The sequence below is a fragment of the Triticum aestivum genome, chromosome 4D (genome assembly GCF_018294505.1).
Source record: "Triticum aestivum cultivar Chinese Spring chromosome 4D, IWGSC CS RefSeq v2.1, whole genome shotgun sequence".
Taxonomy (NCBI): domain Eukaryota; kingdom Viridiplantae; phylum Streptophyta; class Magnoliopsida; order Poales; family Poaceae; genus Triticum; species Triticum aestivum.
The window spans coordinates 400,529,703-400,544,959 of NC_057805.1; positions in this window are offsets into that span (position 1 = coordinate 400,529,703).

Consider the following 15,257-nt stretch of genomic DNA (forward strand, 5'->3'; position numbering starts at 1 on the left):
ATGTATCTGGATACATCTGTATGTGATCCATAGTGGAAATCTCTACCAAGACTTATATTTTGGAACGGAGGGAGTATGATAGTAGTATAGTATGTTCCTTGTACTGAAGATGAGCAGGGACATTTGCAGTGTAGAGGTCTATACGGTCGGTTGTGATGGACACTTTGAGCCTCTTTGATTCGTAGGATCTTGTAAACATAGGAATAGGATTTGTAGTGGCCTGCCCACTTGAATCCTATAAGAATAGCAAGGAAATGCGGGGAGTTGTGTCGCCTTTGAGAGTTACACTGATATTAACAGTACCGCACCTTCACTTGAAGAGAGCTGGTATCCGAAGCCTTTCTAGCCGTACCGGCAATACTAGCACATATATTCCAGCAAGTTCCACTTTGCTGATTTTACTCTGATGCTTAAGGTTTTCCCATTATGTCTACACTATGATCTGTGTAGCTGCTTTGTGTCGCACTACCAGCAGTCCACTCTTGAAGCTAAACACTGCAATGACTTACAAAATTGGCACCAAGGCATTGAGTGCCATTCTGGATGCAATGAAACTCATACGCTCCCCACCTGTTGATTCTTGTTCAGAATATGATCCTAATGACTATTCTAACCTCGAGGAGTCAAAGGCAGATGGCCTGTCCTGTTCACCCATTAAGGTGCCTGTTCTAATTTGGCAATGTTTTATTGATTGCGGGTATCTTGCATATGTTGTCTTGCATTTCTTCTACTTTGTTGCACCGCCATCTGCTTAGTTTACTCATCATATATGTCGAGATGCCATGCCCATCCATTATCAATACATATTCCATCTGTCATCATACCATGTTTTTCCACTCAAATGCTGTTCTTGTGCATCAGACATCAAAAAGGAAGAGGGTGATTGCCGAACCTGAAGGAGCACCAGCAAAGTCCTTGAAAAACGTGGTGGTGCCGAAGAAATCAGACAGCACCCCACTTATATTGGCTGTACAACCAGTGACACAAAACGTAGGACCGACTCCGGCAGACTGTACCCATACTTCACTGGCCACACCACTAGCCCCACCACATAGGACCTGCACTCCAGCAAAAGGTATACCGATTTCATTTGCCATAGCACCAGCTGTACCACAGAAAAATCCCACTCCAGCAAAAAGTACAGCAAGTCCACCGGCCGAAGACCTATCCCAACTACAGAGACGGCCAATTCCTGCAGATTGGAACCCCATTCCATTTATTCCCAGTTTCAAAGACAATGCTTTCAATGTTGTTAGGGACTACGTGCATATATTCCCATCATGGGAAGATTATTGTGAAGGCAAACACCATTTTCACATCTTCCTGTCCAACTTACGTGTAAGTGCTATTATTCATGGTTATTATTTTCCTGTTTTCTGCTGATTGAACACATCAATGATTTACATTACATTGTTGTAACTAGGCGAGGGTCAATCTAGATAGTCATGACGAGCAAAGCTTGCTTGTGCTTTTCAAGGAAGCATTGCAGCAGTATCGGTGTTACCTAAGGAAATCACACTTTGATGGCAATTCTATAAACGAATTTCCGGTGAAGTCTCCTGTGCTAAATTTAGAAGACATTGAATGGAAAAACCTTGTTATGCACTGGTCTCGTTCCCAGGATGAGGTACTGTCTATGAAATCACATGACAATTTGAACTTCTACTTTTCCGCATGTGCCTTACGGATCTTTTTTGCAGGAAATCTGCTCGAAGAAGAATTCCGGTTTGACAAGAACGACAGGATATCGCAAATATGCTGCCCGCTGCTTTGCTCTTGTTAGTACCTGTTGTCCTGTATCACTGTACTTGCATACATACCTGGTTCATTATGTGACAGCAGTATGCATGATAGCTTGCTTATCAATTGTTCGCTCAAAATTATCTGATCTGTATGAATGGTTACATTAGTCTAGAATGTATCCAATGCTAATGTTTTTTTAGCTCTGCATTGTTCTTGTAAGTACATGTTGTCCTTTATCAGTGTACTTATAATGACAGGTAGTTGTTCATGTACCATCACTCTGCAGCTTATTTTCCTTTGCCCTCCATTTTCTACACATCAGATCTATATTTACTCTTACCATAAGGTTGGTACTGAAGAAGTTTAGTTGTGCATTGCTCTTGGCTGTACCTTTTGCCTGTATCGCTGCACTTACATTTATAGCTACTTGGTTATGTAGCATCACTCTTCATCTTATCTTAAATATTCTCCATTTTTTCGTATATTATCACATCTATATTTACTCTTAACAAAATGTAGAATAAAGGCAATGCTTTTGAAGAAGATTATGTGGTAAACTTCTTGAATTGCCCCCCCCCATTAGCATGGACAAGGCCTTTATAGAGCCTGTCTTCACCAATAATGTAAGTTTGTCCATCTCAAGCCTTCAAACTTTGTTGTATATATTTGGTTAGGCATGACTGCAACAGCTGTTTATTTTTGGTGTTTGCATCAAATTGCTTGTTTAAAGTTTATTATGTAGTTCATAAACAAAAGTTTTTCTCAATTTAAGTTTTCAGTTGTACAACCAAGTTCCTTCTTCATACCATGTAAATTAAACTATACAGAGCAATTGATCTTCTTTTGCACTGCATGTATGCTACTGTTCTTCATCCGTAATCCAGTGGTGTGGTGAACCTACCCACTACAGCACAATGTCATATTCTGCAATGTCTTAACTATGAACAATGTCATATCATTCTACTATTATTTAAACCGTCTCTTTATTTGACAATCTGAAATGGTATAAATTGACAGCACACTAACCATTGGTACTTATGAGTTCTTGATCTGTAATCCAGTGGTGTCGTGAAGCTGCCAACTCCTTCACAATGTCATTTCCTGCCATGTCTTGATCTGAACAATACCATATTGTGTTAATGCAATTTTAAACTGTGTCACTTTATTTGTTAGTAAGAAATGTGATGAATTCTCAGCACTGATGCTTTTATGTGCAAAACCTGTCATCTGTCTGCTTGTTTATCTTTCAGAGTGAGGAAGATATAAGTGTTGAACAAGCGCAGTCTCATCATCTTGCTCAGCTGCTTGCGCTGCAGCTCCCCAGCAGGGCTAACCTTTCTTGGACTCTATTGAAGTGTTGTCGGTTTTGTATATTATTTTGTCGGCGTGTTTATTTGCACTGGTGGCGATCTTTGATGCCCAGTGTATGTAATCTGCTGTCTGCTTGTGCTTTATTATCATAGTGGCGAACTTTGATGCCCAGTGGATGTAATATGCCGTAATTTCTTTATTGTATAGTCTAGGTTTTTTCTTATTCACAATGTTGCAGTTATTTTACTGTATATATATCCTGTCTTCGCAGTAAACCGGCCAAAGCGTAAAATTACGGTACATAATCGGGTCGTCATGCAATCACGATGTAGGTTGGGCCTGAAACGTGTCGAACAGCTCACGGGCCGGCAGCAGCCCGAAATGAACCCCAGCCCATGATTGTGCGAATCAAATCACGGGCTTTTGACAGGCCAAAATTGTCTCGGTCCTTGTTTGGCCCAATCAGATATCGGCTGCGAGCAAGCCGGATGCAAATCGGGCCGTAGTTAGGCCCAACTATATGACGGGCTTTTAACAGGCCGAAATTAATATAGGGCCGAAATGTTAAACGGACCCTTAACAGGCCAAAACTAATATCAGGCCGAATTACTATGTGGGCCTTTAGCAAGTGGGCCCAAAAGCATAGTGTCCAGTTGACGGGCCGAATCTGATATGGGCCATAATTGAGCCCAAAGCCTCTTAAAGGGCCAGACCTGATTTGGGCCGTAATTTGGCCCAGAACATGGTAGGCTTTTAACGGGCCGGATCTCATATGGGCCACTATTAGGCCCGGAGCGTGGTAGGCCATTAATGGACCGGATCAAATATGGGCCGGCATTTGGCCCAAAACATGGCAGCCAGTTAATGGGCCAGCCTACTAGGGTCCTCAAAATCTTGTGGGCCTACAGCTGGGCCGGCCCATTAATGTCGGCGAAATCTCGTGGGCCTTTAGCTGGGCCGGCCCATTATGATCCGCAAGAATCTTGTGGGCCTTTACCTGGGCCGGCCCATTATGGCACACAAAAATATTGTGGGCCTTTACCTGGGCCGGCCCATTATGGCCCGCAAAATCTTGTGGGCCTTTAGCTGGGCCAGCCCATTATGGTCCGCAAAATCTCGTGGGCCTTTAGCTGGGCCAGCCTATTATGGTCCACAAAATCTTGTGGGCCTTCAGTTGGGCCGGCCCATTTAAACTTGATGGGCCGGTCCACGTGTCAACATATCATAGGCGCGTCTCGCCCATTGGATGAGTGACACATGTGCCAACGCGGACCTGACACGTGTCTCCTCTAGCCAATGATGATTTTACACGTGAAAAAATCCCCATTGGTCGGGGCTGTTAACGGGTTATCAGATCCAAAACCCGACCCGATAGCTTAACGGCGTTCCGTTACGGTGGATGCCACGTGTCGGTCACCCTTGACGAAATCACTTCTGTGACGCGCGATTTATCGTCATGGAAGTGGACACTTCCGTGATGATAATTTTGGTAATGTCATGGAACACTTCTACGACAACACAGGTATGACTATCTTGATTTTGTCATAAATTTGTCATGGATGTACATGCATGACAAAAAAGCGACCTACTGTGACAAACACGTATCATCACGGAAGTGTATTTTTTTGTAGTGGAGAGGCATATATCTCACCAAGATGGATCGTAAAACGGACCAAGAATAATCCACCTTGGTCGTAAAACCTCTCTCATGTTGTTGGTTGCTACCTCTTGAGCACTGCGTTGGTTTTCCCTTGAAGAGGAAAGGGTGATGCAGCAAAGTAGCGTAAGTATTTCCCTCAGTTTTTGAGAACCAAGGTATCAGTCCAGTAGGAGGTTACGCGTGAGTCCCTCGCACCTACACAAAACAAATAAATCCTCGCAACCAACGCGATAAGGGGTTGTCAAGCCCTTCACGGTCACTTACGAGAGTGAGATCTGATAGATATGATAGGATAATATTTTTGGTATTTTTGTGATAAAGATGCAAACTAAAATAAAAGCAAAGGAAAAGCAAAGGAAATAACTAGTGTTGGAAGATTAATACGATGAAGATAGACCCGGGGGCCATAGGTTTCACTAGTGGCTTCTCTCAAGAGCATAAGTATTTTATGGTGGGTGAACAAATTACTGTTGAGCAATTGACAGAATTGAGCATAGTTATGAGAATATCTAGGTATGATCATGTATATAAGCATCACGTCCGAGACAAGTAGACTGACTCCTGCCTGCATCTACTACTATTACTCCACTCATCGACCGCTATCCAGCATGCATCTAGAGTATTAAGTTCATGAAAACAGAGTAACGCCTTAAGCAAGATGACATGACGTAGAGGGATAAATTCATGCAATATAATAAAAAACCCATCTTGTTATCCTCGATGGCAACAATACAATACGTGCCTTGCTGCCCCTACTGTCACTGGGAAAGGACACCGCAGGATTGAACCCAAAGCTAAGCACTTCTCCCATTACAAGAAAGATCAATCTAGTAGGCCAAACCAAACTGATAATTCGAAGAGACTTGCAAAGATAACCAATCATACATAAAAGAATTTAGAGAAGATTCAAATATTATTCATAGATAAACTTGGATCATATTCTTTGACGTAGGGTCCAAGTCTCCTGGATCATATTCTTCCTAAAAATCACGTTCCCGAAGGTTTCATTCCGTTTGGACTCCGTTTGATATTCCTTTTCTGCGAAACTCTGAAATAGGCAAAAAAACAACAATTCTGGGCTGGGCCTCCGCTTAATAGGTTAGTCCCAAAAATAATATAAAAGTGAATAGTAAAGACCAATAATGTCCAAAACAGTAGATAATATAGCATGGATCAATCAAAAATTATAGATACGTTGGAGACGTATCAAGCATCCCCAAGCTTAATTCCTGCTCGTCCTCGAGTAGGTAAATTTAAAAACAGAATTTTTGATGCGGAGTGCTACTTGGCATAATTTCAATGTAATTCTTCTTAATTGTGGTATGAATATTCAGATCCGAAAGATTCAAGACAAAAGTTTAATATTGACATAAAAATAATAATACTTCAAGCATACTAACACAGCAATCATGTCTTCTTAAAATAACATGGCAAAGAAAGTTATCCCTACAAAATCATATAGTCTGGCTATGCTCTATCTTCACCACACAAAGTATTTAAATCATGCACAACCCCGATGACAAGCCAAGCAATTGTTTCATGCTTTTGACGTTCTCAAACTTTTTCAATCTTCACGCAATACATGAGCGTGAGCCATGGACATAGCACTATATGTGGAATAGAATGGTGGTTGTGGAGAAGACAAAAAGGGAGAAGATAGTCTCACATCAACTAGGCATATCAACGGGCTATGGAGATGCCCATCAATAGATATCAATGTGAGTGAGTAGGAATTTCCAAGCAACGGATGCACTAGAGCTATAAGTATATGAAAGCTCAACAAAAGAAACTAAGTGGGTGTGCATCCAACTCGCTTGCTCATGAAGACCTAGGGCATTTTGAGGAAGCCCATCATTGGAATATACAAGCCAAGTTCTATAATGAAAATTTCCCACTAGTATATGAAAGTGACAAAATGAGAGACTCTCTATCATGAAGATCATGGTGCTACTTTGAAGCACAAGTGTGGTAAAAGGATAGTAACATTGTCCCTTCTCTCTTTTTCTCTCATTTTTTTATTTGGGCCTTTTCTTTTTTTATGGCCTCTTTTTTTCGTCCGGAGTCTCATCCCGACTTTTGGGGGAATCATAGTCTCCATCATCCTTTCCTCACTTAGGACAATGCTCTAAAAATGAAGATCATCACACTTTTATTTTCTTACAACTCAACAATTACAACTCGATACTTAGAACAAAATATGACTCTATATGAATGCCTCCGGCGGTGTACCGGGATATGCAATGAATCAAGAGTGACATGTATGAAAGAGTTATGAACGGTGGCTTTGCCACAAATACAATGTCAACTACATGATCATGCAAAGCAATATGAAAATGATGGAGCGTGTCATAATAAAGGAACGGTGGAAAGTTGCATGGCAATATATCTCGGAATGGCTATGGAAATGCCATGATAGGTAGGTATGGTGGCTGTTTTGAGGAAGGTTTATGGTGGGTGTATGATACCGGCGAAAAGTGCACGGTATTAGAGAGGCTAGCAATGGTGGAAGGAAGAAGGGTGCGTATAGTCCATGGACTCAATATTAGTCATAAAGAACTCATATACTTATTGCAAAAATATACAAGTTATCAAAGCAAAGTATTACGCGCATGCTCCTAGGGGGATAGATTGGTAGGAAACGACCATCGCTCGTCCCCGACCGCCACTCATAAGGAAGACAATCAATAAATAAATCATGCTCCGACTTCATCACATAACAGTTCACCATACATGCATGCTACGGGAATCACAAACTTTAACACAAGTATCTCTCAAATTCACAACTACTCAACTAGCATGACTCTAATATCACCATCTTTATATCTCAAAACAATTATCAAGCATCAAACTTTTCATAGTATTCAACACACTCATAAGAAAGTTTATACTAATCTTGAATACCAAGCATATTAGGATTATTCAAGCAATTACCATGCTATTCAAGACTCTCAAAATAATCTAAGTGAAGCATGAGAGATCAATAGTTTCTATAAAACAAATCCACCACCATGCTCTAAAAGATATAAGTGAAGCACTAGAGCAAAACTATATAACTCAACAGATATAAGCGAAGCACATAGAGTATTCTAACAAATTCCAAATCATGTATGGCTCTCTCAAAACGTGTGTACAGCAAGGATGATTGTGTTAAACTAAAAAGCAAAGACTCAAATCATACAAGACGCTCCAAGCAAAACACATATCATGTGGTGAATAAAAATATAGCTCCAAGTAAAGTTACCGATGGAAGTAGACGAAAGAGGGGATGCCTTCCGGAGCATCCTCAAGCTTTGGCTTTATGGTGTCCTTATATTATCTTGGGGGTGCCATGGGCATCCCCAAGCTTAGTCTCTTGCCACTCCTTGTTCCATAATCCATCAAATCTTTCACCCAAAACTTGAAAACTTCACAACACAAAACTTAACAGAAAATCTCATGAGCTCCGTTAGCGAAAGAAAACAAAAGACCACTTCAAGGTACTGTAATGAACTCATTCTTTATTTATATTGGTGTTAAACCTACTGTATTCCAACTTATCTATGGTTTATAAACTATTTTACTAGTCATAGATTCATCAAAATAAGCAAACAACACACGAAAAACAGAATCTGTCAAAAACAGAACAGTCTGTAGCAATCTGTAACTAACGCAAACTTCTGGAACTCCAAAAAATCATCCAAAATAGGACGACCTAGAAAATTTGTTTATTGATCAGAAGCAATTGGAATCAATATTTTATCACGTTCTGGTGAATTTTAACAATTGTTTTCGTGAACAGAAAGTTTCTGGAAATTAGAGCAAGATCAAATAACTATCATCCAAGAAGATCCTATAGGTTTAACTTGGCACAAACACTAATTAAAACATAAAAACACATCTAACCAGAGGCTAGAACAAATATTTATTCCTAAACAGAAGCAAAAAAGCAAAAAACTAAAAATAAAATTGGGTTGCCTCCCAACAAGCGCTATCGTTTAACGCCCCTAGCTAGGCATAAAAGCAAGGATAGATCTAGGTATTGCCATCTTTGGTAGGCAATTCTTCAATGAGACATCTATCATCCTTAGGAATTTCTTTCTTTTTAGTAATTATCAAACTTTTAGGCACAAGATCGAAAAATTCATTCGTAGCAAATGGTTCCTTAATGATAGCAAAAAGATTGGGATGAATACTTGCAGTTTCCTTACTAGAGGATTCACCCTTATTTTTAGGAACATACATAAGCTTGGGAATTTTAGTAGGAGTATTTCGAGTATACTTTACGGAAGAAAAAGCGGTTCCCAAGTTGGTAATGACACCCTCAAGTTTATCGATTCTAGTGGAATTTTGATTTATTCTCTCATTAACTATGGGTTCCTTCTCCTTAATATTTTTCAAAGTGACTCCTACCTTAGATCCATATTGGGTAATTTGGTTGTGGATCTTTTTATCCAGATTTTCAATTAACTCTACGGTAGCAACTTTATTTTCAATAATTTCAAGTCTTTGCATTACATGCTCCAAAGTTAACATAGTTCCATTAACCAAAAGAGGTGGTGAGCCAAATAAATCTATCATAGCATTATAAGAGTCAAAAGTATGGCTACCCAAGAAATTCCCTCCGGTAATGGTATCAAGAATATATCTATACCAAGGATTAGCACCTACATAAAAGTTGCGGAGAAGACCGGAAGTAGATTGCTTCCTGGCAGATCTATTTTGAGCATTGCAAATTCTATACCAAGCGTCTTTTAGATTTTCTCCCTCCCTTTGTTTAAAATTTAGAACTTCATTCTCGGGAGACAAGGAGAAGATAGAGGACTAGACATAACAACAAGCAAGCGAAAAAAAGGTGAACAAAAAAGAGAGGGCAAATAAAACGGCAAGGGTGAAGTGGGGGAGAGGAAAACGAGAGGCAAATGGCAAATAATGTAATGCGGGAGATAAGGGATTGTGATGGGTACTTGGTATGTTGACTTTTGCGTAGACCTCCCCGGCAACGGCGCCAGAAATCCTTCTTGCTACCTCTTGAGCACTGCGTTGGTTTTCCCTTAAAGAGGAAAGGGTGATGCAGCAAAGTAGCGTAAGTATTTCCCTAAGTTTTTGAGAACCAAGGTATCAATCCAGTAGGAGGCTACGCGCGAGTCCCTCGCACCTACACAAAACAAATAAATCCTCGCAACCAACGCGATAAGGGGTTGTCAATCCCTTCACGGTCACTTACGAGAGTGAGATCTGATAGATATGATAGGATAATATTTTTGGTATTTTTGTGATAAAGATGCAAAGTAAAATAAAAGCAAAGTAAAAGCAAAGGAAATAACTAAGTGTTGGAAGATTAATATGATGAAAATAGACCCGGGGGCCATAGGTTTCACTAGTGGCTTCTCTCGAGAGCATAAGTATTTTACGGTGGGTGAACAAATTACTGTTGAGAAATGGACAGAATTGAGCATAGTTATGAGAATATCTAGGTATGATCATGTATATAGGCATCACGTCCGAGACAAGTAGACCGACTCCTGCTTGCATCTACTACTATTACTCCACTCATCGACCGCTATCTAGCATGCATCTAGAGTATTAAGTTCATGAAAACAGAGTAACGCCTTAAGCAAGATGACATGATGTAGAGGGATAAATTCATGCAATATGATAAAAAAACATCTTGTTATCCTCGATGGCAACAATACAATACGTGCCTTGCTGCACCTACTGTCACTGGGAAAGGACACCGCAAGATTGAACCCAAAGCTAAGCACTTCTCCCATTGCAAGAAAGATCAATCTAGTAGGCCAAACCAAACTGATAATTCGACGAGACTTGCAAAGATAACCAATCGTACATAAAAGAATTCAGAGAAGATTCAAATATTGTTCATAGATAAACTTGATCATAAACCCACAATTCATCGGTCTCAACAAACACACCGCAAAAGAAGATTACATCGAATAGATCTTCACGAGAGAGGGGGAGAACATTGTATTGAGATCCAAAAAGAGAGAAGAAGCCATCTAGCTACTAACTATGGACCCCGAAGGTCTGAAGTAAACTACTCACACTTCATCAGAGAGGCTATGGTGTTGATGTAGAAGCCCTCCGTGATGGATGCCCCCTCCGGCGGAGCTCCGGAACAGGCCCCAAGATGGGATCTCGTGGGTACAGAAGGTTGCGGCGGTGGAATTAGGTTTTTGGCTCCGTATCTGATCGTTTGGGGGTACGTAGGTATATATAGGAGGAAGGAGTACGTCGGTGGAGCAACAGGGGGCCCATGAGGGTGGAGGGCGCGCCCTGTGGGGGTAGGCGCGCCCCCCTACCTCGTGGCCTCCTCCTTTGTTTCTTGACGTAGGGTCCAAGTCTCCTGGATCATATTCTTCCTAAAAATCACGTTCCCGAAGGTTTCATTCTGTTTGGACTCCGTTTGATATTCCTTTTCTGCGGAACTCTGAAATAGGCAAAAAAACAGCAATTCTGGGTTGGGCCTCCGGTTAATAGGTTAGTCCCAAAAATAATATAAAAGTGAATAATAAAGCCCAATGATGTCCAAAACAGTAGATAATATAGCATGGAGAAATCAAAAATTCTAGATACGTTGGAGACGTATCATTGGTCAAAGTGATGGTCGTCCATGCGACCCCGGAGATGGGCTAGCTCGCCAATAATCACGCAAGTAGCTAGTCCCCGAAGACAACCACTGCATGCATGTGGCCCAAACATATGGATGGAGAGGTGTGTTTTTGAGTAACAATGGAACAACTTTGATGTGGCACCATGATTTCGAACTAGAAATCCCCACACTGAGTGAGGGTTAGGTTGACGATGCATATGTATGTTACACCACACTTCAAGCCAACAACGGGGATTAATATATGCATGCATGCGTGCATAGTATATGCGCTCAAACTTAATTAGGTCTGAATCTCACCATGACCTATACTACGATAACACGAACCAAATGAAGAATCCGCCATGGTAACCTATCTTGTTGTTGGTCAAGGTGATCATGGATGTCCACGCGGGCCCACGAATATATAGTCTTGTCGCTGATAACCATGCAAGGGAGTGTATCGTTCGAAGGCAACCACTACATGCATATGTATGGAGGTGATGCGTGCATGCATGTTTGAATACACAACATTGATCTGGCACGTGTGTCAAAAATCGTACACTAGCTCCCCACACAGAGCGAGATCGGTTCATGATGGTGTCGTTGTACTAGCCACTTCGACTCGATGGGAGGGATTCATGCATACACATGCATGTGTGTGTGCTCAAAGTGTATCATGCATGTCATCTCAGAGCAAAAATAATAATCTCCTCCTAAGTCAAATTAACCTCTCTTGTTGTCAGGCAAAAAGAAGTGATGGACCAAGCGGGCCCACAGATGGAAAGCATCGATATTGCTGATAACCGCTTAAGTGGGTGCAAGAGGACAACCACCACCGCTTTGCATGTGGGACAAACATATATATGTTGAATACCCAAAATGCACAACTTTGATGTGCCACATGCCTCAAAAACCATAAACCATGCACCCACACAGAGCGAGATTCATATCAAGCGTACTACATATGATGGTCCCCTTCCCCCCTCTTCACCGCATACTATATGCTCCTGCCATAATATATGTACAACCCAAAAGAATCCTCATCGATGGTGAAATTAATTAACCTCTCCCGATGTAGGTCAAAGTGATGCATGCATGCATATGCATCGACGATGGCCACATGGTCCCACAAATGGAAGCGTCACACGTGAGTGTCCTAGCTAGGATATATATGCATGTGGCCCAAAAAGGTGTTGTGTGATGTTTGAATAACCAATTTTCACAATTTTGATGTGGCACGTGCCTCGGTAACCAAAAAGTCCCAGCACTGAGTGAGGAGTACCTGTTCACGGACGCATACGTATAGTATATATGCTAGTCCCCTCCCACCTCTTCGACGCGTACTATATACCACCATAACACAAACAAAAAAGATTCTACCTTGCTGGTCAAATTAACCTCACTGCAGGCTGTTCGTCAAAGTGATGGACGACGACCTCACGGGCCCACAGAAAGCGTCACACGCGAGTATCAAGTGTCGTGTAGGACAACCATCGATTGCATGTGGCCAAAACATTTATGTATGAAAGGTTTGTGTAATGTTTTAAATAACGATTTCACGACTCTGATGTGGCACCAGCCTGCCTAACAAAACGGCCAACCCACACGGTGGCTTACAACTCATAGTGTACTGCGAGACACCCGCCACCCCCGGACGCACACACCCACACACACATCGTGAATCCACCGCAACTACGATGCATGTTAAATTAATTATCCCGCGGTGAACATACATGTTACCAAAGGAGGGACATTTTAATTTCAAAAAAATCACAGAGATCATTAAGACGTTTTAGTACATTGATTGATTGATTTTCTATGGGTATAATGTGCAAAAATCAAATTTGAGCTACATGCACACATGACAGTGCACCTAAATGGATTGCAAAAACACATGTGTCTTACTGGGTGCATGTTTACTCCCCGTGCAACAAATTTCAAACATTGAGAATCTTGATTTTTAAATTCTAGTATATCCAAAACTTATTTGAAGTTCATGAAACTTATCGTGTTGTCATATGGACACCAATACAAAGTGGCATTGTACTTTTTTTGTCAAATTTGAGACCAGTTTTGATGTAATCTTTATCTAATTACAGACGGGAGATTATTAATAATTGGGAAGCAATATCCCAAATGGATTATTTATTCGAACCGTGAGCGTTAGACCAACAATAGATACGTGCCATGCTTCGTTTAAGCAATAAAGCGGCAGCATTAATCATCCAAATAGAAAAACAATATACGTGCCACCGTGCGACCCGTGTGGCGTGCAAGCAGGCGTGAGTTGACGGGACGCATGCGAGCAGTACACCGCGCAGGCAGACGGGGAGGCGTGCGTGCAGGTGTGTGAATTGACGGAGGCGTGCTCGCTGCGCAGTGTCATCGGGAGGCGTGCGAGTAACTGTGTGAAACTTTGGTAGGCATGCCAGCAGTCCGGTGCGCGGGCTCACCGGGAGGCGAGCCATCGGTTTGACCGCCGCTCGCCTCTCTCCCACAACTCCCACTACTCCATATTAATGGTGCGCCCGAGCGGCCGCACCCCCCATCCTCGCTACGCACACACAATCCTCTCTCTCCGCTTGCATCCTCGACGCTGCTCTCAGTCCTCAAAGCCGTCAGTGTATGAGGATGCCGCCGAAGCGCCCCATCAGAGGGAGTGGCGACGCCGGGGCTGCTAAAGCACCGGAGCACGGCGTGGAGATGGAGACAGAGGTTGCCGTCACCGCCGGCGAGTTATCGCTGCACCCTGACATCGTCGATGGCGTCGAGCTTCCACAGCCAGAAGCGGAGTTCCACACCGACTCCGACAACCACTCTGGCGACGACTCCGACGACCACTCCGACGACGACTCCGACGACCACTCCGACGACGACTCCGACGACCACTCCGGTGACAACTCCGACGACGGCGGACAGCTGGTTAGTCATCTATACCCATTTATGTGTCAAATAGATCATAGGGTTTCTCTGGTTACTCTTGCCTCCCCCTTTTTGGAATAGAAATCATGTGGTTATGTTCTTCCAATCCATGAAATCTGAGTAAGTTCCATTAGATCCGTGTAGTGTATTGATTGTTTGAATGGTACAGGTGATAAGTGATTAGTTGTTTCATCTATGCAAATGATTTCTTCTAGTAATCCGACTAGGGTTAGTGTTCGTGCTAATAATTCCTAGCCAGGTCTTGACAATTGATTTTGAATGACCTACATATGTTTGTGCCATTAGTTTCTTCAAGATTGGTCTGTACATAGACGACTGTGCTTAAAAATCGAACCATAATCTCTGGATATGTATAAATAAATAGCCATAAATTCCTAATCCTACTTCACGGCATGTAATCAGTGATTTGATGCCAAATTTGTTTTACTATTTGTATAGGTGTTGTCTGACGATGTGGACAGCGAGGATGAAGATGCCCAGAGGAGGTACAAGAGGCGAATCCTAAGGGAGCTTTATGCGGGAATGCATAACAGGCGTATTAGGACCTGGAACGACGGCTATGGGTGCCCATTTTGCAACCACAAGATTCATGACGCGTATCTAAGTGTTCTGGCACATGCAAGAGGACGGGCAGTTGGCTCCTTCAAGCAGAAGTATTCTAGCAGGGTGGTGCACGACGCGTACGTCGAGTACCTGGAGAAGCTTCAGGATCGTGTCGGCCGCATGTGAGATGAGATATGGGATGTATCGAACTATGTACGCTTGAGTATGCTTAATGACGGTTGAACTATGTAATTATGGTTGAACTATGCTTATGTACGTGTACGCTTATTATCTGTGTCTGAGTATGTTAAATATTTCGCCAAATTTTGGTAAAAATTACAACGGGGGACCAATAAACCAGGACGGAGGTAGTACGTCAATCACACATGGTTCCCAAAATTGGAACCGTGTGCAATGACTTTCATTTTGCCTACTACATCAATCACACACGGTTCGCTCTAGCAAACCGTC